The 25,707-nt window shown below is 38.2% G+C and overlaps 1 long non-coding RNA gene across 1 annotated transcript in view; it reads left to right on the plus strand.

Moving 5' to 3' along the window:
• LOC115278662 overlaps positions 1 to 23,428 on the plus strand; it is a 58,746-nt gene extending 35,318 nt beyond the window's left edge. Inside the window, exon 4 of the long non-coding RNA XR_003903017.1 lies at positions 23,355 to 23,428. This is a non-coding gene — a long non-coding RNA (uncharacterized LOC115278662). The remainder of the gene's footprint in view (positions 1 to 23,354) is intronic.
• Positions 23,429 to 25,707: the final 2,279 nt, after the last annotated feature.

A 25,707-nucleotide genomic window follows, 5' to 3' on the forward strand; every position in this document is an offset into this window, starting at 1 on the left:
AATATCTCCATGACCTAAGGGTTCTCCCCCCACATAGTCAAACATGTTCCCTCTCCCCCACTTTGCACACACATGGATTACCATTTGGTTTCTATTAACATAGTTTATTTTGCCTGTTCCTAAAATCTATAGAAGTAGAGTCATACAGAATGCATTTGGTGCACCTGGCCTATCTTGCTCAGTATTATGTTGAAGAAAGTATCCATGTTATTATTGTACATTGCAGTCATTTATTCATTTATATTGAAGTGTAGTAAGAATATAGTATACAAGTACACTGTAGTTTATTTACCCTTTCACCTATCTGTTTGGATTATTTCCATTTTAAGACTATTACAAGGAAAGCTCCTATAAACATTTTCATTCATGTCTTTGGTTGACCTCTGCATTCCTATTTCTCAGGGAAATACCTAGGGAGGGAATTGCTGAGTCATCGGGTAAGCTCAGACTGAACATTAAGAGATGCTGATATGTGTGGGGAAAGAATTGGACCAATGAATACTCCCATCGTAAATGCAAGAGGGTTTTGGTTCACCCACACCTGGAGTTATCAGCCTTTTAAATGAATCTGTCAACTCTCATTTTAGTTCTGTTTACATCGTAAGAGGAAATCTAGCAACGTGTTCAGTGGTGTAGATTTTTGCACCCAGTTGCTTGATTTTAAATTCTGTCTTATTTGCCACCTGTGTGACTCTGGTGAAATTATTCAATTTCTTTGTACCTCAGTTTCCTCAACTGCAAAATGAGGCTAATAAGTAGACTTTCCCATACAGGCAAAATGAGGCTAATAAGTAGACTTTCCCATACAGGGTGGTTGTAAGGGCCAAAGGAGCATCGTAGAGCTCTTGGAACAGCACATAGCAAACACCTTAAGTGTTAGGTCTTTCTGTGTGTGTTTGTTTTTAAGTAATATATTCACATGTTTCAAAATTCACAACATACTGAATATTCATTAACTTTCAAAAAATCAAAATAGTTATTGCAGGGCTGTGATTTCTGAGGTCCTGTGCTACATGCTGTACATGGAGGAGAATGGAGGGAGGAGGGAGATGTGGGGACATAAATCTATAGAGGCCACAGGAACCAGCATGAGGAGCCTTGTTGGGCTAAGGGGTTCAGACTGCCCTGAGAAGGTCATTGGGACACAGTAATGTAAGTCAAGTGTCACTGTCAGACTTGTATGAAGGGATAAATATGGGATGGGATCCGGGGCAGAATATCAGCTACCTCCTGCAGGGTATTGCCGTAGGTACGACGCACCGTGTTAACATTTTGCAAATGTTTTCTCAATGAACTGCAAACTTGATAGAATATCATCATCATCATATCATATTATGAGTAGATTGAAGCTTAGTAGATTGAAGCTCCTCGAGGTCATGAAGTTAGTAAGTGGCTGAGCTGAGGTTTCAATCCAGTGTGTCTGACCCCTGGATTGAACTCCTGACCATGTCCAACACCAAACAATGTGTGCTACAAACAAGATCTTCAGTCCCCTTTGCAACGCTCTAAGGGAAGTATGATTTTCATTTCATAGATGAGACAACCAAGGCTCCGACCATAAAATACCATCCCCAGGATCATGAGCTAGGAAGTGGCAGAGCCGGTATTCAAATCAGAGCCAAGCACACTTCTTCTAAAAAGGGCCAGAAAATGAATATCTGAGGTTTCTCAGACTGTATAGTCTTTGTACAAGCTACTCCCTTCTACTGCAGTAGCTTGAAATATGTACAGAAATGGGCATGTGTGGCTACGTTCCAATAAATCTTTTATTTGCAAAAATAGGCATGGGCTAGATTTGGCCTGTGGATGGCATTTATTGACTCCTGCTATGAAACATCTAAAGAACAAAATCACCCTTCTCTGACCAGTTATAACTCTGGTAAAAAAAAAAAAAGTCATATGTCATCAATTATCTAACATAACTTCATTAACGATATTATTGTTCTTGGAATATTTATCTTCTTTTTTTGTCTTGATTTTTCATAAGTAGATATTGATGCTTCCAAACTTTTGCTTTCACATTACCTTTTTTTTTCTCCTTTAGAATTATGTCCTTGGGAGAAATTCCCAGTAGTGGGATTACTGGTTAAAGTATATGGATATTTTTATAGGTATCTATAAAATTATATTTTCACTTGAGACATATTGAATGAATCTCCCTACTCCTTTCATTATTTCCACACCACCCTACATGAGTGGTATTTATTATTATTTAGCCTCAATGCCCCCCCCACAATGTTTTGAATGCAGAGCAAATGAAATATTAACTTCAATAAGCAAAATGTCACCAGATGAATGAGTGGAAGATATATGAGAGAAAAGAAAATGTTTGGGAACAAGTGGCAGAAATTTGGCACAAATTCTACTAACATCTCCACTTGCCCTTTCTCTGTCTTAAACACGCAGAACATTTTGCTTCCCAGGATTTATCTGATTCTCCTTGAGAGTGTTGCAGTGAACTCATGTCTGCACCCAAGACTGCCAGTGCCTGAAAAATTGTGTAACCTGTCTTTGGATGAACAAATTTAAACTCAAAGGAAACAACTTCTGTGTTTCCTGATTTTCTTGAATTTTAGGGTAGGAAGTGGGATGGAAGAAAAGCTTTTATTCCAAGAAAGAAATCTTTCATAACAGATTTGAAGTAATAACCCAAATAAATAAATGTCATATACTGTCAAAAATATATGTCAAAATGACTGATGATGAGTTTATCCCTTCCATCGTAGAGGTATCTTCCAGGGGTGCCTGGGTGTCTCAATTGGTTAAGCATCCAACTTCAGACCAGGTCATCATCTCACAGTTCATGAGTTCGAGCCCCATATTGGGTTCTGTGCTGACAGCTTGTAGCCTGGAGCCTGCTTCAGATTCTGTGTCTCCCTCTGTCTCCACCCCTCCACTGCTTGTGCTCTGTCTCTCTCTCTCTCTCTAAGAAAAAAAAAAGATAAAAAAAAGAAGTATCTTCCAAATGTGGACCTCTTCTCCCTGCTCAACTTCTCCTCAGCAAGGCTCTCCTCATATAAGGCTACCTATCATAGGAATTTCTAATGTGCCTTCAGGTGTTCCAAGTCTAATTATTCCCCTAACCCTCCCCCCCCCCAGAATTGTCTTGTTGAAAATACCCCCTGATTAGGGTGCTCCTCTGGAACTCTTTCAGCCCTGCGGTGCCTATGAAGTAACCAGGGCCTCTACAATGTAGTCCCCACCTGCATTTTTTGCCATCATCACCTACTCTTCTTCAACCCTCTTGACAACTTGACTGAAATGCTCATCCGCTCTTTACCATGGCCTGTCCGTTCATGGACAGGTATGTATATGAAATGCATCACTTTAAAACACTTTGCCTAGTTGCTGCAGAGTTCTGGATGACTTGTTAAAAACAAAAGCTCCCAGACAAACTTCAGATCACTTGAGTCAGAATCCCAAGGTCAGGAACTAAGATTTCATTTTATTACAAGCTCTCCAGTTAGGGAACCACTGTGAATACTGATCAATGTCTTGGAATACCACTTTCTACTCTCGACAGATTGCGCCTCATTCTTTTACATCCCACTTAACTTTTGCCTCCTTTGGGAAGAATCGCCTACTACACCAAATGCATAATTAATACTTCCTTACCCTTCCCTCTGAGAGTACTCTACCATACCTTCATTATCCCATTTGTTGAGCATCGCCTTTTCTTTTGCCATAAGAAAATGCCCTCTGTGTCAATAACAAGTGTTCAAGAAGGATGACATGGAAGATGAGATAAATTCTGCTGGAAACTTACCATGTGACCATCTCTGATCTAGGCAGAGCAATTCCTCATTGGAGAAATCCCACAAAGCTTAAGGGTGAGGCAGCCCCTACCATTACAGTACTTGCAAGTTCCTTAGCAAAACAATTCTCCCTTCTCCTTCTGGGGTGCCTTGCTGGCCCCATGGCCACTCAGCCATGTCACATAACTCTCCCTGTGAAACATACATTTCTTATGAGTGGGGTCTACATCTTCATCTCTGCATCCACATCACATATGGAGTACCTGATTCTTTTGACTTTTGTGTGGTTTACAATCTCTGGGATCCAAGATGTTATCAGTATAACATAGCGCTTAAGACCATGAGCTTTGGAATTAGGGCTTGGGTTCAAATTCCAGCCATGGAAATGTGATCTTGAGCTAATTACTTAACCTACTATGCCTCAGTTTTCTCTTCAGCAAATGGGAAAAATAATAATACTTATCAAGTTCTTCTCAGAATTAAATAGGTAGTGGCATACCTCTTATCCTATAGTAAATGATGAGTGAATCCCTTTTATCAACATTGTAGGTAGTACTCTCTTCCTGAGAGGTTCTCCAAGTCTTCTCTGAGGTAGTCATCTGACTCCTGAGTACTGATGGGTCTCCTGGAATTCCAGTGCGCACACACCGCTGCTCTATCCACTCAGAGGCATCTGTCCTATTCTGAAACACAGGACCCTGGCAAGGTCGCAACATCCCTGCCCCAGCCCTCCTGCCCTACGTAGCCCCTCAGGCACCATTCAGTCTTGCTGAGGGAGGATAACAGTGCTCTATATACAGTACCATGCAAACATAACATATTGTTATTTCTCTCCTTGACTCAGCTTTAAATTTTTGTTGGCAGAGATCATCCTGCCACACACACACCCTATTCCTCCTGACTTGAGGGGCCTCACAAATTATGGAGAAGTGAGCATGATATATCCTGCTCTGGACTGTAGATTTTCTGGAATGGCATGGACCATGTGCTGACAAAACAAGAACTAACCTGCGATGAAGACAGATACCACCTTTGGTTGACTGAGGAAGCCCTACTCTATTGCTCTCCAGTGACCTGACACAGCCTCCACATTAACTATCTTTCTATGATTCGCTCCCTGTGCAATTTAAGGTTTGCAACTTTTTCTCACTGTGGTTTGAGAAGTGTTTTAAAATTGATGGGAGGCAAGTGACTTAACCTTGCTTAAAAGACATTGTTCGATTCAAAACAAATGAAAGTAAAATACAAACTTAAAAAAAAAACAAGGTCGAAATGCAATATTCATAATCAGTGCTAGTCAGAACCTCAACTGCAAAATTAAAATTAAAAAGTGACCCACCGAGCTTCTAATGAATGCCCTATCTCTCTGAATATGCATAGGAGTTGAGAGTATTTCTCATCTGAGAATTGACTCATTGCTTGCTGGTGATGGTATGTTTGCACTTGTTTATATCTGTGTCTTGGTCGGTTCACGCTGCTGCAGCAAATTGTAGATGGGGGTTTAAACACTGGAAATGATTTCTTACTTCCTGGAAGATCAGAGTGCCAGCGTGGCCTGGCTTTGGTGAGGACTCCCTCCCATATCGCAGATGACCCATCTTGTGTCCTTGCATAGTGGGAAAAGGAAAGAATATTCTCTGGGATCTGTTTTATAATAGCACCAACCAGATTCATGAGGATGTCATACTCATAACCTAATCACCTCCCAAAGGCCCCACATCCTAATACTTCACCCTGGTGATTTGAATTTCCACGTGTGAATTTTGAAGAGACATAAACATTTAGTCCACTGCAGTCTACTTGCATTTTGTGAACTCCATAAGGTGAGAAAATGTGTCTCACTTTCACTGATTACACACAGTATCTTCCACCTCGGGTATTATCAATAAACACTTGTTTAATGGGAGACCATGGTCAAAGGCAAGCTAGCTTTGGTTTTGTATCTTTAACATGGGCACAATGATTATTATTCATATACTTTTGAGAGAATTAAAGAAATAATTGTATGTGGAAGGGACTTCCTTCCTTCCTCCCTCTCTCCCTTCCTTCTTTCGTTCCTTCCTTCTACACTTCCATCCTTCATTCCTTCCTCTTTTCTTCCTACCTACACTTCTTTCCTCTCTTCCTCTTATTCCTCATCCCTCTGATAATGTTAACCAAAGGCCAGAGTGAAAGGGATAGAAGCCCCGTGGCACTTGGTGTAGAAAGAAGATAAGTCAGGTTTGGAGGAAGGTGAACCACTGCTCTGGTTTGCTGTAGCACAGCCATCATGGAAGCCAGCAGTGAAGACAACATTGAGGGTTGATCCAGGCTAAGCATAGAATGAGTTAGAAAGAGGCCTTTGAGGAAAAGATAGAGGTGTGGAAACTAACAAACTCCTCCTACTTAATTCTTCCATGTCAGACATCATCTCTTCCTCTGCTTCTAACTGGTAGCCCAGCTTTCCAATGACTCCTCATGTTGACTAAAGGACAAGAGAGCACAACAGAGATTAAGAAGTCCTGAAGGTCAAGCAGGCTTCTGTCTTGTTCCTTGGAAACACATGCACACCCCTCCCCCCACACTATTGTCTTTCTCTTCACTTGCTAAAGAATTTCAGCCTACATTTTTTTAATAACTGAAAATTTCAAATTTCTTTCACTAGAATCCTTGATTTACCACTTGCAGCCTTCTTTTGAGTGTTGGTCACCCATTAATAAATTTATATATGTTTGTATATAATAATATAAATTAAAACATGTTTATTTACAGGGGTGCCTGGGTGGCTCAGTTGGTTAAGCATCAGACTTCGGCTCAGGTCATGATCTCACAGTTTGTGAATTCGAGCCCCACATTGGGATCTGTGCTGACAGCTCAGAGCCTGAAGCCTGCTTCAGATTCTGTGTCTCCCTCTCTCTCTGCCTCTCCCCTACTTGTGCTCTGTCTCTCTCTGTGTCTCAGAAATAAATAAGTGTAAATATTTTTTTAGATATTCATTTACATATATACTTTTCTCAGATTATTAAATTATATATTTTTATTTTATTTTTAATAGTCATTTTTAATTGTAAAATATACAATAAAATTTCCACTTTTAATGGTTTTATTTAATTTTATTTTTCATCATGATAAATGCAATCTTTAATCTCCATCCCCTATTTTACCCAACCCCCCACCTCCCCTCTGGTAACCATTGGTTTGTTCTCTATGCTTAAGAGTCTGTTTCTTGGTTTGTCTCTCTTTTTTTTTTCTTCACTCATTTCTTTTGTTTCTTAAATTCCACATATGAGTGAAATCATATGGTATTTGTCTTTATCTGATGGACTTATTTCACGTAGCATTCTACTCTCTAGCTCCATTATGTTGTTGGAAATAGCAAGATTTCATTCTTTTTATGACTGAGTAATATTTCATCGTGTATATATACCACATCTTCTTTATCCAGCCATCCATCGATGGACACTTGGGCGGCTTCCATAGTTTGATTATTATAAATAACACTGCTATAAACAGAGGGGTGCATGTATCCCTTTGAGTTAGTGTTTTTGTATTTTTGGGTAAATACCTGGTACTGTAATTCCTAGGTTTCCCCTTTAAATCATCTTAAAGTGTGCAACCTAGTGCCATTAATTACCTCCACAATGTTTTTTTTAAAATAAGGATTCTGTAAAAATAAGTTCTTCCGAAGCACCCCACATGGCAAAGTAAAAATTTTAGCCAATTTTTAGTGTGACCAGAGTTTAGACCATATCCTTATCCCACTGGCCACCCTATCACAAGAAAGTGCCAGAGCACCAGGGGAAAACTCACCATCTTACACACAGACAGAAAGCACGCTCTGCTCCAGGTATGAACATTATATTTGTTCCTGTTATGTTTTTTAGAGAAATAGAGGAGAATCCAAAGAAGAAGGAGGACCCAGGGAAACTCAAGAGCCTAGAAAGATAAATTGTTACCAAATATGTCATTATTTCAGAAATTAGAAAAGGGAGTACCTGACTGGCTCATTCGCTTGAGGGCCTGACTCTTGATTTTGGTTCAGGTCATGATCTCATAGTTCATGAGTTTGAGCCCCGCATTAACTGCTCTGAGCAGAGCCTGCTTGGGATTCTCTCACTCCCTCTTCCCTCTGCCTCTCCCCTGCTGGTTGCACTCTCTCTCTTTCTCTCTCTAAAAAATAAATAAAAATTCACTAAAATATTTTTTAAAAGAAAATTAAAAGAGAGGACCTAAAACATTAAGAGAGTCTCTAGGCAGCATTCAAATGGCAAGTATTTGGTAGACTTATGTCATAGAAAGGGAATTAAGAACATGGGCTCTGACTCAAAACTGGTTTAAAAATTCAGTTATGCCAATGATTTCCTGTGTGAAGTTGGGAAATCATTTATCCTATACATGACCTTATAACCTTCTATGTAAAACAAGAATGAAAACAGAGCTAAACTTATAGGGAAGTTGTAAAGCTTAAATGGTAAAATTGTAAGCATAGTTGAATTTGTGCACATGAAATATTTAGGAAATGCCTAGCATTCAAAGCTATGGAAGTGTCAGCTGCAATATTAATGTTACTGTTAGTATCTTCCAGAATGGTTTTCAGGTTAAGAAGAGATATTTTATGGAGGAAAAAAAAAGCGTGCTTGGAGGATTTTAAACTTGAGTTGATGGGATACAATCCTATCTGATTCTCTTTACTTATACTTCTCTCATGGCAACACTTCTCTAGTGGATTTTAAAAAGCAAAGGGGGGGCACATGAGAATGCTCGCAATTCCTAGCATTGTTAATTGCCATATGCATTCATCTCTGCCCCACCCCCACCCACAGCCCAGATACCTGTTTGCAACAGAGCCAATGTTTTGATTACTGCCTATATGCCAAACATTTAGATTTAGATTCAGATTCAGATTCTCTACCTCATTTAGGCTTTAGAACCTAATGAAAGAGGTCTTCACCATGATAAGGATGAGGAAATAAAGTCTTAGAGAGGAAGAAGAACTTGCCCAAGTACCAGCTCTATATGGCAGAACTGGTTCAACTTTTTGGGTGAACTTCAGAGCCAGTGCTCTCTCTGCCACGACGCGCCCTAAGCAAGACTCTTGTGGTTCCAGCTGTCTAGGTGTTTCTATGTATAAACAGAAGGTGTCAAGGATCTAGAAATAGGCCATCCATCAGTGGGTCCCGTCTGTAGTCTGTGTCCCAGTGAGCAATGCTCAGTTCCAGTTGAGAAATTCCAATCCTACAACCTCATTAACTCCTCTACCCCAGCTTTCCCTACAACCCCTAGAACTGCTTCCATAGAGCTCCATCTAGTGCTCTAGGGCAGGGCCAGTCAGCAGGGGTGGGGATTAAAAACAAAGGTCAGGCTTCTCTTGGGAGATTCTTCCTCAACAAGAGGATAACTTAATGCCAGAGAGGAGTGTTGGAGCACAGGGGCAACCTGGGAGAGGATGGGCATGACTACTTCTCCTGATGAACCTAAATTTCCTCCCTAAACCTAAAAGAGATAATTTTTTTTAGATTCACAAATTATACATCCTGTTACCCAAATGGGCTAAATCTTTCTCACTGCTTATTTATTTATTTTTATTTGTATGTTTTCATTTCTCTGCCTTTGCCCATGCCGTTTTCTCATCTTGTAATAAATAGAGTGTCATACCTTGAAGTCTGACTAATATTCATGGTTTAGATTCCTTCAACCTGAAGATTATGTGAGTAACAAAGTCAGTTGATAGTCTCTGATCTTATGCCATAAATCCCTTATAACATGCCTTCCTGTCTTAGTGTCTGACCCTTCCTCAATACTCCACCAAGGCAATGCTACAACCTCATTTACTATAGACAATCATTTCTGCAAGCTTCAAACAGCCATCCTATTTGAGTATTACACCTAAGTTCAAGTATCCTCACCAGAAACAAAATCTGAGTGATGAGAAAATGTCCCTTATCCAGGCTTATATCCCCCATGTCTTGTTCCAAAAGCCTCGAAGTCCATTTCCAAACATGTTGCCCTGATTATTGCTGATATATGTCACTGGGTCCTGAAGATCCATTGATAAATAATAATCCCTTTCTTCCCGAATCAGAAACAGTAATTCTTCCAGGTAGGCATGCTAAGACATCACCCTAATTATTGGTCCACTAGGAGCAGTGAGGAAAATGGAGGTAGATCTCAAGGATGGCAAGTACCACTTTCAGAGTCTTGTCCCTTAAGCATGGGCTTTGCATCATGTGCGGGCAAGGGAGGCTGCTCATCTCCAACTGATGAGAGAGACATTTGTGCCCTCCTGAGGGTTCAGGAGAATCTGGGGATTCAAAGTTCTCAAGCATATTCATCCTGATGTCCTCATGCCAGGTCACAGGAGTCTATCCCTTCCATATTAGAGCACAGATTTGAGCGTTAGAATACTTACTATGGCCCCAAAATCAGCCTTCTTTGTAATTCTGCTACTCTGACAATCAGATCCTGATTTTCAGTATAATCTGCCCTTGAGTTGCACGTGAAAGTCTACTTAAGTCTGCCATACATGCCTGTTGGATTTTATTTTCCAAGCTCTGAGTTAGTATCAATAAGAAGTTAAATAGTTGCTCCCCACCAAAAACAAACATGTCCATCCGAAACCTCAGAATGTAAGTTTATTTGGAATAGAGGTCTTTGCTGATATAATTAAGGTAAGAATCTTGGAATGAGATTACACTGGATTCCTAGTGAGCCCTAAATCTAGTGACAGGTACCCTTATAAGAACAGGGAAGGCACAGAGAGACACAGGATAGAAGGTCATGTGAAGATGGAGACAGAGATTGGAGCGATGTTCCCTGAAGTAAAGGAGCACCAGGACACACAGAGCTGGAGGAGGCAAGGCAGAATTCTCCCCCCTTCAGTCTCTGGAGGCAGTGTGGCCTGCCAACATCTTTGATTTTAGACTTCAGGCCTCCAAAACTCCAACAGAATGAATTTTTCTTGTTTCCAGCCACCTGGTTTATGGTGCTTTGCATGGCAGCCTTCAGAGCCTAATACAGAAAAAGTCTGCTCTTAGTCTGACATTATTTTTCTTTTGGGCTTTGGGGGCAATCATTAATGAACAACAAATTCCAATTTATTTATAATTACCATTGCCCGCATATATCTCAACTATTAGAGATATTATATAAGGCAATGTATCCTCTTCCACCTTTAGCTTATGTTAATTTATCACAAGTGATAATATTAGTTACCATGATGTTCTAGCATGCTAGGGATTATCATCACCCCACTTACTATAAGCACTCAGGTCCCTGATGCCATATGGCCAGCAAGTGGAACATTATGGGATCCCATCCTAAGGATCTGATTCCTAGGACCACTTCTGATAACAACTGTCTTAATTTAGACTCCCCATACACAGATCCCTAGAGTGATATTCAAATAATAGTTTATTGGGAACACAAATGCAGGAAATTCTGGTATGGGAGAACTTTGGAGAAGAAGAAGGAGGGGGGAAGGGGAAGGGTGGGAAGGGGAAGAAGGAGAAGAAGAAGGAGAAAATTTAATAAAGGATGTAGCAATTAAGTTCTCACTGTGAGCTTAATCCTGTTAAATAATTCTGAGAGTTTCACAATACTCTAAGTGAAAAGTATGGATGGGTGGATGGATGATAGATAGATAGATAGATAGATAGATAGATAGATAGATAGATAGATAGATAGATAATCTAGTGATGAATGTAAAGTATAAAGGCATACAATGCTATAATTTCAATTTTAGAGGGAATCCTCACCCAGTCTTGGATGCAGTACATATGAATGAATCTAAGTGAGAATTAAGACAAACACAGGAGCAGACCTGTGAGGCTTCTGGACATATAATTTAAGAAAGTTGAATTAGAAAGTGTCTTTGGAAGTGCATTTACTAATTGTTCTCAATGAAGGCTTTGCACAAGGTGACCTCCCTTCTCCAATGTCAACTCACAGTTAGTGACTGGTTGATTTCCGGGGTACAAAGTCTTACCCCCATGCCACAATTCAGGACTTTGCTGGAGGGCTATCGACACTTCAGAGTACCCTCTGGGGTCAACTGAGGCCTCGTCTATAACTGCATCACACTTCAACACCTTTCACTGCCTAATCATGCTGTCCTTACTCTCTCACAGATGCTATTCCTGAGCACACTTCCGGGGACACCACTAGCCAGCAAATACCTTAGTATTTTCCCCCATGGAACGTTGACTTAACTGTGTTGCAGGAAAGGGTCTGAGAATGCAGATGCTAATGTAGGATACTCGAGCTGTTTTTTACCCATTGGCCAGCTGACCAGAAGTACTCACTCCATCATTGATAAAACGAGTCCAGAAAGCCCCTGGCATGGTGTGGAAGTGCTATCATTAACACCTCTTGCTGGGGTAAAACTGAGATGGAGTACTGGAGGCAAGAAATACACAGGTTTTCAGGGGTACTACCTCAGCGATTTAAGATATTTGGGGAGATAGCAATTTTAAGAACAATGGAATCAGACAAGTTTACTATTGTATGCAGGGTTAAAGCTTTGATCTGTTTTCCAGTTATTGCTGCTAATATGTAAAAATGCAACTGAGGTTTCGTTTTATAGAAACCTTCTAGGGGCGCCTGTGTGGCTCAGTCAGTTAAGCGTCCAGCTTCAGCTCAGGTCATGATCTCACAGTTCGTGGGTTCAAGCCCCGCATCGGGCTCTGTGCTGACAGCTAGCTCAGAGCCTGGAGCCTGTTTTCAGATTCTGTGTTGATTTCTCTCTCTTACCCTCCCCTCCTCACGTTGTCACACTCTCTCTCTCTCTCAAAAATAAATAAAAACATTTAAAAAAAGAAACCTTCTATTGCGTGAACTTGCTAACGTCACTGTTTCTCATAGCTGTTTTGGGAGCTAGGGAGCTTTCGACGAAAACTTTATCTTATTTGCAAATAGAAACAGTCTAACTTTTTCCTTTTTCACCTTTATACATTTTCTTTTTCTTGCCTTTTTGGAACAGCTAGAACTTGCAGTAATGTTGAATTCTAGCAATCAGAGGAGCTATCCTGGCTGGCTCCCAATCTTAGGAGGAAAATATTTAATATTTCACTCTTAGGTAGGATGGTAAATGCATGTTTTTCAAAGTGGCCCTTTCTAGATAGAGGAAATTTCCATCTAGGCTTAGATTGCTGAGAGCTTAAATCACACGGGTTTTTGGATCTTGTCAAATGTTATTTAGACATCTGTTGAAACAATCCTATTTTCCTCCTTTATTCTGTTACGATGGTGAATTAGTACATACTGATGGATTTCAAAGTGTTCCATCCAGTTTGCGTTCTCAAGAGAAACGTTACTGATCATGATGTATTCTCCTTTTTTAGATTTCTTAAATCAACTTGCTACTCTTTGTTATGTATTTTTACATTCATGATCATGAGGGATAGTAGTCAATAATTTTGTTTCAAATAATGTTTTTGTCAGATTTTAGTATTACAGTTTTGTAGGTTTCACAACACAACTTAGGAGATGTTTCCTCCTCTTCTATTTTCTGAAAGGGTTTGTGTAAGATTCCTACTGTTTCTTTCTAAAGCGTTTAAGTCATCTGGGCCCAGAGTTGTGTGTGTGTGTGTGTGTGTGTGTGTGTGTGTGTGTGTTTTCTTAACAGATACAAAGTTACTCAGATTTTTTATCTCATTTTTTATCAGTTTTCATAAATCGAATTTTCTAGCATATTCATCATTTATCTTAGTTGTCAAATTTATTGTCATAAAATTAATAATAATCTCTTATCTTTAATATGTATAAAATATTTAGTGACATACCTTCTTTCTCGCCCATAATTTTTTTCTCTTTCTCAGTTTAGCTAAACTTTTATCAATTTTGGCGATACTTTCAAAGCATCTAATTTAAGCTTTTCCCTATTATTTGGTTGTTTTCTATTTCATTGATTTCTGCTTATTTCTTTATTATTTATTTTCTTTTCCCTATTGACTTTATTATGCTCTTTTTCCTCCTAATTTCTTAGGGTGAAATCTTAGCTTATTGCTTTAGACTGTTTACTTTTCAAAATAAGCATTTAAATCTGTAAATTTCTCACCATTCATTGCTTTATTTTCATCCTACATACTTTAGTGTATTATATTTGCTTTATGATTACATTAAAATATTTTCTAATTTCCCCTGTGCTTTCTCCTTTGATGGAGTATTTTGAATTATTTTGTTTAACTTCCAAATACTTGTGGTTTCCCAGATATCTCATTTTTGTTGATTTCAAATTATATTACACTGTACTCAAAGCACATACCTACATTTCTTTTATGTTTACTGGGACTTGTTTTATGGCCATGCATATGTTTACTCTTGGTGAATGCACTCTGTGCACCCATGTGCTACATCATGTTATTTAGGTTTAATTAGGTCATGGTGGTTGATAGTATGGTTCAGATTATCTACTTATTTACTTATTTTTCCTAGCTGTTCTATAAGGTACTGCGAGTGGGGTATTAAAATCTTCTTTGATTGTAGAATTGTTTATTTTCTCCTATAATTTCATAAATATTTGTTAAGGTATTTTGAGGTTCTCTTATTTGGGGCATACATGTTTGTGATTGTTATGCCCTTCTACGGGATTGACTCTTATCATTATTAAATGATTCTCTTTATACCTGTTATAATTTTATCTTGGTTTTATAGCCTTCTCAAGTTTATTTTGCAATAATTATAAATTGTCGTGAAACAATTACTCCAAAATCTATTAGCTTAAAACAACCAACATTTACCATCTCACAGTTCTGTGGGTCAGAATTCACCAAGCAGCTTAGCTGAGTGACTCTGCTTCAGGGACGTCACAAAGCTGCAGCAAAGTTGCTGGCCAGGGTTGTAGCCAACTCAAGGCTCCACCCGGGCTGAAATTCTACTTCTAAACTCACACAAGTGACTGTTGGTAGATCTCAGCACTGCATGGCCTCTTGAACTCAGTCTGTCTCTCACCACATGGGCTTTCTACGGGTTTGTCAAAGTGTCCCCAGGATCGAGCAGGTAGCTGGCTTTCTTCCCCAAGAGCAGTTGATGACATACATAGATGATGGGTAGATAGAATTGAAAGCTTGAGGAAAAAGCCCACAGATTTTTAATAATCTGGGAAGTATCATCCTTTCATGTCTGCCATATTCTCCTATCAGGAGAAGTCAGAAGTTGTAGCCCACGCTCAAGGGGAGATTACAAAGGGCATGGTAACCATCCTAACGACTCCCGACCACATTATTTTTATGGTAAATCTTTTTTTAAGTCTGCTTGCTTGCAACCTGTGTCTTTTTATTTAAAGAGATTCTCTTGTAGAAAATATATAGTGGAGTCTTGCTCTTTTATCCATTTGAAAATCTCATATTTTCTTTGGATTTAATGTAGTATTATGTACATTTAAGGTAGTGTTGTTAAATGAAATCTACCACTTACCATTTTCTGTTTGGCCATCGGTTTTGTTGTTGCTGTTGTTGTTCCTCTTTCCTGCTCCCTTTTGAATTATTTGAATTTTTCCTTAGAATTTAACTTAGGGGCACCTAGGTGACACAGTCAGTTAAGCGTAGGACTTCAGCTCAGGCCATGATCTCACAGTTTGTGGGTTCGAGCCCTGCATCGAGTTCTGGGCTGATAGCTCAGAGCCTGGAGCCTGTTTCAGATTCTGTGTCTCCCTCTCCCTCTGCCCCTCCCCCCACTCGTGCTGTCTCTGTCTCAAAAATTTTTTAAATTTAAAAAACCAAAAAAATAGAATTTAACTTAACATGTCCATTGGATTTTTACCTCTTTGTTTTTTTTTAGTGATTGTTCTAGGAATTGGCAAATATATTCTTAACATTTCAAATTGGACCTAGTGTTAATATGGTACCACCTGACGTAACATGTAGAAGCCTTGCAATTATACAGTCTGTTCACCACTCCTGTTCTATACTATAATTGCCATTATTATTACATGTGCATATATATATATACATATATATACTGCATATATTACATACACATATAATTACCAGATGATGTTATACATTTGCTTTACACGGTCATAAGTAAATTAAATAACATAAAAGGGAAATAGTCTTCTATTTTTACCCAAATGTTTATGTTAATTCCCTTTAGAAGATCCAAATTTCCATTTGGTATTATTTCTTACCCCTGAAGAACTTCCTATAGTAGTTTTGAAAGCACCCATTTACTGGGACAAATTTCATCCGTTTTCCTTTTTCTGAAATTGTGTTTCACTGTCTTCTGGTATCCATGGTTTCTGATAAGTACTCTTTGTTTATTCAAGTCACAGTTTGCCAATATGTAATGTTCCATTTTTCTCCAGTTGTTTTTAAGGTTTTCTCTTTCTGTGTGATTTCCAACATTTTAGCTTTGATATGTGGTGCTGATACGCCTCAGTGTGACTAGCCCATAATGAGCAAGTGGAAAGTCTAAGAAACTGATTGAAATCATAAACTAAAAGCAAACATAAGTTACTGGGGGACAAATATTAAGTTGGCTTCCACAGTGACCTAGCTCAACAGTCTATCACTAATCCACTGGGTAAATGGGATGTATACATGTAGGGTAAGGAATGTGATTTCCAGTGTGTGTGGTTTATAATTTCTAAGTGAGGTCACTCTCAGTATGAATATATAAAAGAGAAATACAATCAAAGGAAGCTTGGACCTCGGATCGCAACCAAGCACTAAATGACATGAGCAACATCACTCCTTCCCTGGGCTGCCGATTTCTCTGTACAAATCTGGAGGGGGGGGGGCTTCTAATACAAAACTACTAAGTGCTCTTTTGTTCTACATTTCTAAAACCTTTCAAATCTGCAAAGGAGTCCACAGTGGAAAAAGACTGGTTATATTTTGCCAACATCTCTTATAAACCCACATTGCTGCATTGTGCCCCTTAGCTGATGAAGGAAAGTGGAGATTTTCATCTTCAAACCAAATATGAAATTAAGTCATCTCTTCACTGAACTCTTTGACCATGTTACTCTTGAAATTAAAGGGTCTATCATATCCAACCTCCCCAGATGGATTTGTGGGTTTATTGTCCCCCCCCCCACCGTTAGTGGAGTACAATTTGTCCCCATGTCTTATTTTTTTTAAATGATTAAAGATGTGCTTTTTGTGTAAACAAACTCTTGTAGCCTTAGTAACAGAAAACACAGCAACCCAGGCAGGGATGAGTTTGGGCCATGCAATCTTTTTCATCTGAATGAATCTGTACTTTTGTTCTTTTGGTTGGGTTTAATTTCTGCAGGAACTTTTGGGTTTCATCTTAGGTAAAGGTATAAATATGTAGACCTACAGATTGTTACTACAAGTTTAAACGTATTTCAAATCAGACGAATTAACAGTTTAAAGTTGCCTCAGAAATCAATTCCCTTAATTTACTAAGGTAACTGTAGCCCATAATACTAAAATGAGCACACCAAGGGAAAGAGATGGAAAGGGAAGTATTTATTGATGGCTTGCAAAGGGCCAGGCCTTTGTAAGTGCTATGTGACATTTTTAATCAGACAACTATGTAGGATAGTTCTATTTATTTGCACTTTGGAAATAAAACTTAAGGCTCAGAGGTGTTAAATTACTTACTTAAGGTCATGTAGTATGGCTGATCAACTGCTGTGTACCACCAATAAGCTATGGAAGCAAGATTTAAATCCAACCTCAGTGACTCCAAAGTATCTGTTTTTCCTCCTGGGTCAGGCTGCTTCCTGCTACACCGTAGTCTGAGTTTCATGCAAATAGGCTACAACTAGAACTTTAAGATTCCAGGACAAGTACTTTTCTAAAAATCATCCTGCTCTTCCTTTTGACTCTCCTTTCCTAAACTTAGAGTAAATTTCTCCAAAGTTTAAAGGTAATTGGGAGGGGCGCCTGAGTGGCTCTGTCAGTTAAGCCTCTGGCTTCGGCTCAGGTCAGATCTCACGGTTCGTGGGATCGAGCCCCGTGTTGGGCTCTGTGCTGACAGCTAGCTCAGAGCCTGGAGCCTGTTTCAGATTCTATCTCTCTCTCTCTCTCTCTGACCCTCCCCTGCTCGCACTGTCTCTCTCTGTCTCTCAAAAATAAATAAAAAGCATTTAAAAAAAATTTTTTTAAAAAAGGTAATTGGGAAAAAACATTAATGATCAATCTTTAATAATAATACTTAGCTATGATAGTTAATACTTATTGAGAGACTAAGTAGGTACCCAGGATAATACTAGGTGACAAATTATTGGGTTCAGTTGTCAAATGAACCTTTAAGTTTGCTACTATGAGAAGTTAAATTATCTGCCAAAGGCACACACACACACAAAGGACACAATAGTTAGCTATTGGATGTCAGAATCAGGATTTCAATCCAGACATCTGTCAGTTTAAGGGTTTGGTGCATGCATGTGTGTGTGTGTGTGTGTGTGTGTGTGTGTGTGTGTATGATCATTTACACAAAGAAAATGAACAGAACCTGAGGTTATAGTTACATAAAATTTTGATAAATATATACGTCCATGAAAACCACCGTGCCAGTGAAGACATAGAACACTTTATTATCAAAAAACATTCCATCCTGCCCATGTGCAGCCCAACCCATATCTCAGCCTCAGGACACAAGTGACGTGATATATTCCAACAGATTCTTGCGTGTTCTAGAATTTCATACAAATGGAATCAGACAATATGTACAGTTTTAAGTGTGATAACTAAAGATAAATGTGTTCAACAGAAAGTCTAAGAGACTCATGTCATGGGTATCAGTGGCTCTGGTCTTTTTTATTGTTGATTACTATTCTATTATACGAATAGACCCAATTTGTTTATGCATTCTCCTGCTGATAGAAATGTCTGGCTATTAAATATAAAGCTGCTGGGAACATTCTTGTAAAAGTTTTCTTTTGATATACACTTTCATTTCTTTTAGAAGTATATATAGGAGTGGAATTGGTCAGTTATGTTATAGGAGTATTTAGTTTTATAAGGAGCTACAAATTTCTGGAGTGGTTTTATGGCTTCACATTTCCATCAGCAATGTGAGAGTCTCATTTGCTCTACAAACTTACCAACATTTTTCATTGTAGTTATTTTAATGGGTCTGGAGTAGTATCTCAGTGTAGTTTTAATTTAATTTTCATTTCCCTAAAGACCAATGATGTTGAGCTGATTTTCTTATGCCTCTTGGCTACCTGTATGTCTCTTTTTTTGTGAGGTGTCCGTTCAACTATTTTGTCCATTTTTTATTGGATTATTTGTATTTTTATTTTTGATATGAAGGAATGCTTTATATATTCTGGACCCAGATTCTTTGTCATCTGTGTATGGTAAGCATTTTCTCCAAATCTGCCTTTTTTCTTAAAGCAGTGTTTTAATTCTGATGAAACCCAACTTCTCTTTTCTCCCCCCACATTTATGATGAGTGCTTGCTGTGTTTTGTCTCAGAGATCTTTGCCTGTGCCACATTTGCTGGTATATTCCATTGTTTCTTTCCAGGAGCTCTGTAATTTTAGCTTTAAACTTAGGAAAATGGTCCATCTTGAATTAATCATTTAGTGTCGTGGGTAGAGTTGTTCTGGCGCTGTATTTTGAGAAGATGTACCTTTCCCCATTAAACTATGTTAATGATTTCTTCAGAAATTAGTTAACTTAATCCATGTTTATTTACTTCATGACTTTCTGTTCTATTCCATTGACCTATTTGCTCAGCTACACACCAGCACTGCACTGTCTTAACTACCGCTGCTTTAAAATAAATCCTGAAATCAAAAGTGTAAATATCCCAACCATTTTCTGTTTTTAAAACTGTTTTGACTTTTCTAGGAAATTTTTCAATTTCCATGCCAATTTAAGATAATACTTAGTTTTTACCAAAAAGTCATGCCCCCAGTTTAATTGGAATCATTGACTATATATATCTAATTGGGAAGCACAGAGCCCAATGTGGGGCTTGAACCCACAAACTATGACATCATGACCTGAGCTGAAGTCAGATGCTCAACCAACTGAGCCACCCAGATGCCTTGTGTTCATTGAGGAATCTTAAAATATTTTACCAGTAAGTGTTAACGAGGTTAGTTTTTAATATTCCCAGGATCAGGCAGCAGGAATTTCCATCTAATCTACGTTTTCTGAAATGCTGAATTTTTTCAAGTGGTTTTTGTGCACTTTTAAGATAATTATATACATTGCCACTTTTATGTTTCTAATGTAGTAAATTGCATTGATTGATATGTTATTATTATACAAGAGTGCATGCCAGCTATTAAACTCCACTTGATCATGATGCATTATTCTTTTTATATATTGCTAGATATGATTTTCTAATGTTTTATTAAGATTTTTTTGCATATAGTTATAAGGGATTTTTTCTGTGTGTAATGTCAAATTGTTGGGTTTGGGGATTATGGTGATGCTGGGCTCATACAATGGGTTGGAAAGTATTTCTTTATTTTCTGAAAGAGTTTGTGTATTTTTACTATTATTTATCTATTCAATGTTTGACAGAATTCATCACTGATAGAACTTACTGGGAACACTGAATTTATTTAAATTATGATTTAAACTTCTTTACAATATAGAGCAATATATATTTTCTGTTTCTTCTTGTGCCAATTTCAGTAATTTGTGTCTTTGTTTATTTTATCTAAATTTTCAAAAAGGTTGACATAAATTTATATATGTTTTATCATTATACTTTTAGTATCCATAGAATCTGTGAATATTTCTTCTCGTTCATTCCTGGTATTATTATTATTGTTTTTATGTGAGAGAGAGAGAGAATGGGAGAGAGGAGCAGAGGGAGGGAGAAAGAAAGATAGATAGAGAGGATCTTAAGCAGGCTCCATGTGGAGCTAGATGCAGGACCCAATCCCACAACCCTGGGATCATGACCTGAGCTGAAATTAAGAGTCAGACACTCAACTGACTGAGCCACCCAGGCTCCCCTAATTCCTAATATTATTAATTGGAGATATATCTTAATCAGACTTCCCAAGAATAATCAATTTAAGAAACTTTTCAAAGCAGACTATTTTGTCTTTATTAATTTCCTTTGCTTTTCTGTTTTCTATTTCATTGATTTCCACTTATCTTTCCTTTTCTTCTACTTATGTTAGACTTATTTTGTCCTTTTTTTCTAGCTTAAAGTTATAGGTTTGATCATTGATTTCGATCCCTTTTGAAATTTTTCTGAAATAAAACCAACACAATAGGCATACATTTCCATGAATTCCATGTTTTAGCTTTCATGAAAGAAAGTTTGATGTGCTTGTATCCAGTATAATTTAGTTAAAATATTTTTTCCAATTTCCTTTGTATTTCTTTTGGACATATAAATTATATAGAAGTATTTTTTTTCATTTTCAAATATTTGAAATTTTTCTACATATCTTCCATTTGTTTTATCTTTTTATTTTATTTATTTTCTACACATTTTATCTCAAGGTTGTCAACAGTGTTATTCTCATCTTTTATGTATTGCTATTAATCCTTTCTCTTCTCTAGTTTTTCTTCATCTATTTTGAATTGCCACCATTAGGTGGATACACATTTAGGATTGTTGTGTCTTCTTAATGAATTTATTTGAGAAATTTTTACAAAATCCCTATTTACTTGTTAAGATGCCTACCCTTGAAATCAATTCTGTCTAATATTAATATAGACACATGCTCTCTTTCTCATGTTTAATGTTCTTCACATGGTCTCTTTTTTGATTGTTTACTTGCCCACTGGTATTGAAAATATGTTTCTTATGCAGCAAATCATTGGGTCTTGCTTTTTTTTTTCATGTTTATTCATTTTTGAGAGAGAGAGAGAGAGAGAGAGCGAGCGCGGGAGCTGAGAGGGGGAGGGGCACAGAGAGCGGGAGACAAATTATCTGAAGTAGGCTCTGAGCTGTCAGCACAGAGCCTGATGCAGGTCTCCAACTCATGAACTGTGAGATCATGACCTGAGCTCAAGTCAGGCACCTTGGGTCTTGCTTTTTAAAAAGAAACGATTTTAGGGGTGCTTGCGTGGCTCAGTCAGTTAAACACTGGACTCTTGGTTTGGGTTCAGGTCATTATCTCACAGTTCCTGAGTTCAAGCCCCCTGTAGGGCTCTGCTCTGACAGCGTGGAGCTTGCTCAAGATTCTCCTTCTCCATCTCTCTCTCTCTGCACATCCCCCACCTTTCTCTCTTTTTCTCAATTAATAAATAAACATTAAAAAATTAAAAGAAACAATTTGACAGTGTCTGCTTTTTAACTGGCATGTTTGGGCCATACATAATGTAATTACTGATGTGATTGGGTTTGAGTCTGACTTTTTGTTATTCGTTGTTGGCGTGTTTCATTTAGTGTTTATCCTTTGATTTGCTTTTCCTGCATTTTTTCTGATGAAAAGGAAGTTGTTTTTCCTTAACTTTACTCCCCCTTGTGATTTTGTTTCTGGCTTTAAGAATTTTTATCACCCTTTTCTGACATGTTAATTATTGTATGTCTAGGGTTTGGTATTTTTTTGGTTTTTGTTTTTTCATTCATCTTTTAGGTTTCACTGAAATTCATGGATCTATAGGCTGATACTTTTTATCAATTCGGGGTGAAAATCAGACACTATTTCTTCAATTATATTTTCTTCTCTTCCTCTCTCTACTCTCTGATACTCATCTGCTATGTCAAAGCATTTGATATTGTTCTAAAGGCCACTGAGTTCGTGTCCTTCACTCTTCTTTTTCTCTGTGAGCTTTGATTCTTAAAGTTTTTATTTTTTGTTTTCAAGTTCCTCAAACTTTTTTCTGCTGTTAATTTCATCCAGTGATTATATTTCAATTTGAGAGCCGATTTTTTAATCCTAGAATTTCCTATTGGTTTCATTTAGATAGTTTCCATTTCTATCTTGAAATTCCCACTTTGTATCACTGATTATATCTAATATTTTCCTACAGTCTTTTCTGTATATGACAGTTACCTTCAAGTACTCTTCCGCTAATCATAATATTAATGTTTTTTGTTTGGGGCTTTTCTAGACTCCATCTCATATCACTGGTTCCCATGATCATCAAAAGCTCATCTATCTTCTCCTTATCCTTGCAAACTCTCCTACATACTTGATTTAATAGACAAAGGCTTTAAAACAACCACTCTTCAGCTACTAATGACTCTTTTCTCTTGATAATAGATCATGCTTTCCTCTTTGTTCCCATATTTCATCATGGTTTAACTGAACTATGCACATTGCATATAAAAGACATTGTAGAGTGAGGTATAAGTTTTGTTGTTTTGTTTTGTTGTTTTCTGAGCTAACAGGTTCTTCCCTCTGCTTTGTAGTTGGTTGAGTTTACCAATCAACTTATTCTGGGAATCTAGTTGAGCTGGGTCCAGGTCACAACTTTAAGTAGATTGAATTCATTTCTACTTAGCCCAGCTATAAATGCCACAATCTGGGGCTTCCAAGAAACTAAGCCCCTTGTTCTTGTCATATTTGTGATGGCAGAACATTGGCCCACTATTTCAGATAGCTTTGGTTCCCTTCTTATTTCAATTTCAGCAGGTTTCCAGAACCTAAGCACTGTGAGCTGTGTGAGAGGGTGAATTGTCTTTGCTTCCTAGCCCCTCCACCATTGCTACTTTCTTGGGGAAGTTTCAGGAGGGTGTGGTGAGAATTCAGCTGAATGATCCATTTTTATCTGCAAGGCTCTTCCAGACACCAATCTATCCCACTGATCGCAGTACCATCAAAGACTGTGTGCTTCACTTTGACACTGCAGACCAGCCTGAGCCATACACCTGCGAATGGATAAGCCACTTGTGCCCAGGCATGGAAAAGTCCAGGCTCTCAACTCTCTGGAATTAAGTTCAATAAAGCTGCTTTGCATCCAGCACTTTTTTGCTAGATTCATAGAAAGGTATGATTTTTATTTTATTCATTTTTTTCCATCAATATCCATGTCTCTCAACATACCTAATTTTAAGATAATTTGGGGGTGCCTGGATGGCTCAATTGGTAAAACAAACAACTTTGGCTCAGGTCATGATCTCAGTTAGTGGGTTCCAGCCCCATGCCCCATGTTGGGCTCAGAACCTGGAGCCTGCTTCAGATTCTGTGTCTCCCTCTCTCTATGCCTCTCCCCTGCTCATGCTCTGTCTCTTTCTATGTCTCAAAAATAAATAAACATTTAAAAAGATTTTAGGTAATTTTTATTACTATGCTATATGAAATGTAGCATCCGTATAGGAAATCACTTATATCATCAGCTCAATAAATCCTCTCAAGGTAAAGATGTCTGTGTGACCACTACTGAAATTGACCAGTACTCAAGAAGCCCCATTCCAGTACTCTCCTGTCACTGTCACCTCTCACTGTCTTTATTTCTCTTTCTATTGGTTAGTTTTGCATTTTTGTATTGTAGTTTTTATCTCTGAACTCATTTCAGGGTATATGGTATGACTTTTTATATTTAACAGTGTGTGAGAGTCATTCACATTCTTGCATGTAACACACGTACAGCGTATTGTATAATACCCCATTCCACAATGCGTTTACCTAAATCCTACAAGTTACACCATGTCCTACAGCCTATTTGTCATTTATTGATTCAACAACTTATTTATCTCTTACCCTGTTGATGGATACTTAACTTTTGATGACTGATAATTTTTGGCCATTACAGGCAATGCTTTTATTAAAATTCTCATATACATGTTGTGCTAAACCCATGTGCGTATTTCTTGGCATGTTGGAAATAATGGAAATTCTGAGTTATAAGTTAGGGTATGTTCAACATTAACACATACTGCAAGTGAGTCTTCCCCAAAATCATTTTAGTCCTTTGAATTCACTCATATTATTTAAATGTAAAGGTAATTCCTATTGAAGCAACATAAAACAAGACCGTTTCAGAGAGAAAAAAGAAGCAATCAAGAACAAATAAACAAATGGTGTGAGAACAACGGGCCAAATTCCTGCTGGGCAACATCCTCCTGGATCTGAAGAATTAGCTGCCTCCATGAAACAGGATGTGCCTGACCAAGGTCACTACAACCCTGTCTGGACCAATTCACTCATTTGATGCTGCTATTCTTGCCCTAAAGCCTTGCTTTAATACCTACCATGCATTGCATCAAGATTCTCTAGAGGGATGCCCTCCCTTCCACTGCATCTGCATTCCAAGCACATCCTATGTTTCATACTTCCCCCAAAATAAAAGAATGGGCATGCTCAGTCAAGATGAGCCATCTCTGCATGCGGTTTTGCCCATAAACTTGCCTGCTTTCCTCCCTCAATCTCTCGGTCTGCACCGGAAGCACAACGTTCCTTTACTTCCCTCTTGCTTTTCTTCCTGCTGCTCTTGGGGGCTCCACTCTGAATTCTATTTACACCATTGCTAGAGATGTTCCTAAGCAGCAAGCACCCAGACCCTAAACTCTACCTTCCCATTAAGTCCTGCCACCCAGAAGACCACTTCACAAGAAGACAGATGATGAGAGAGGAGAGGAGGACATTATTTTATTATACCATCAATCCTGCCCTCTGGTTGGTTTCCCATCCCTTTTGCAACATAAATTAATTTGAAGGCTGTTGGCTCTCATTCAGTGAGTGCTGGTTGACTCAGTACAGCATGACAAAGGTATCACTCCTGTGCTCCATGGACCAGCCTTGCCTTTTGACAATGTTCTACGTTGCCACTTGGAAAACTGCTTTCTATCTTGGCACCTGGCAGTTAGGAAAAAAATCAAAACTAACGAAAGAAACAAATATATGTTAATTACTATATAATGTAAAAAAGAGATTGACAACAAATATGGTCGAGATGTGAAAGATAGCCAAGGTGCCAGGGACAAGGCAAGCAGACAATGATGGTTTAGGCCATTTGACTTGAAAGGTTTTATGGAGGAGGTTACTTTTAACCTAGCCCTTTCAGTAAACAGTGGGGCAGAAAAGAGGGAAAATCATTTCTGATTTGGGGAACAACATGGATAAAGACACATCTGATGTATGTGGCAAAGAATTTGGAATATTCTTCCCAAATTCTTTGCCTTCAAAGTG

This window comes from Suricata suricatta, chromosome 15 (assembly GCF_006229205.1).
Source record: "Suricata suricatta isolate VVHF042 chromosome 15, meerkat_22Aug2017_6uvM2_HiC, whole genome shotgun sequence".
Taxonomy (NCBI): Eukaryota; Metazoa; Chordata; class Mammalia; order Carnivora; family Herpestidae; genus Suricata; species Suricata suricatta.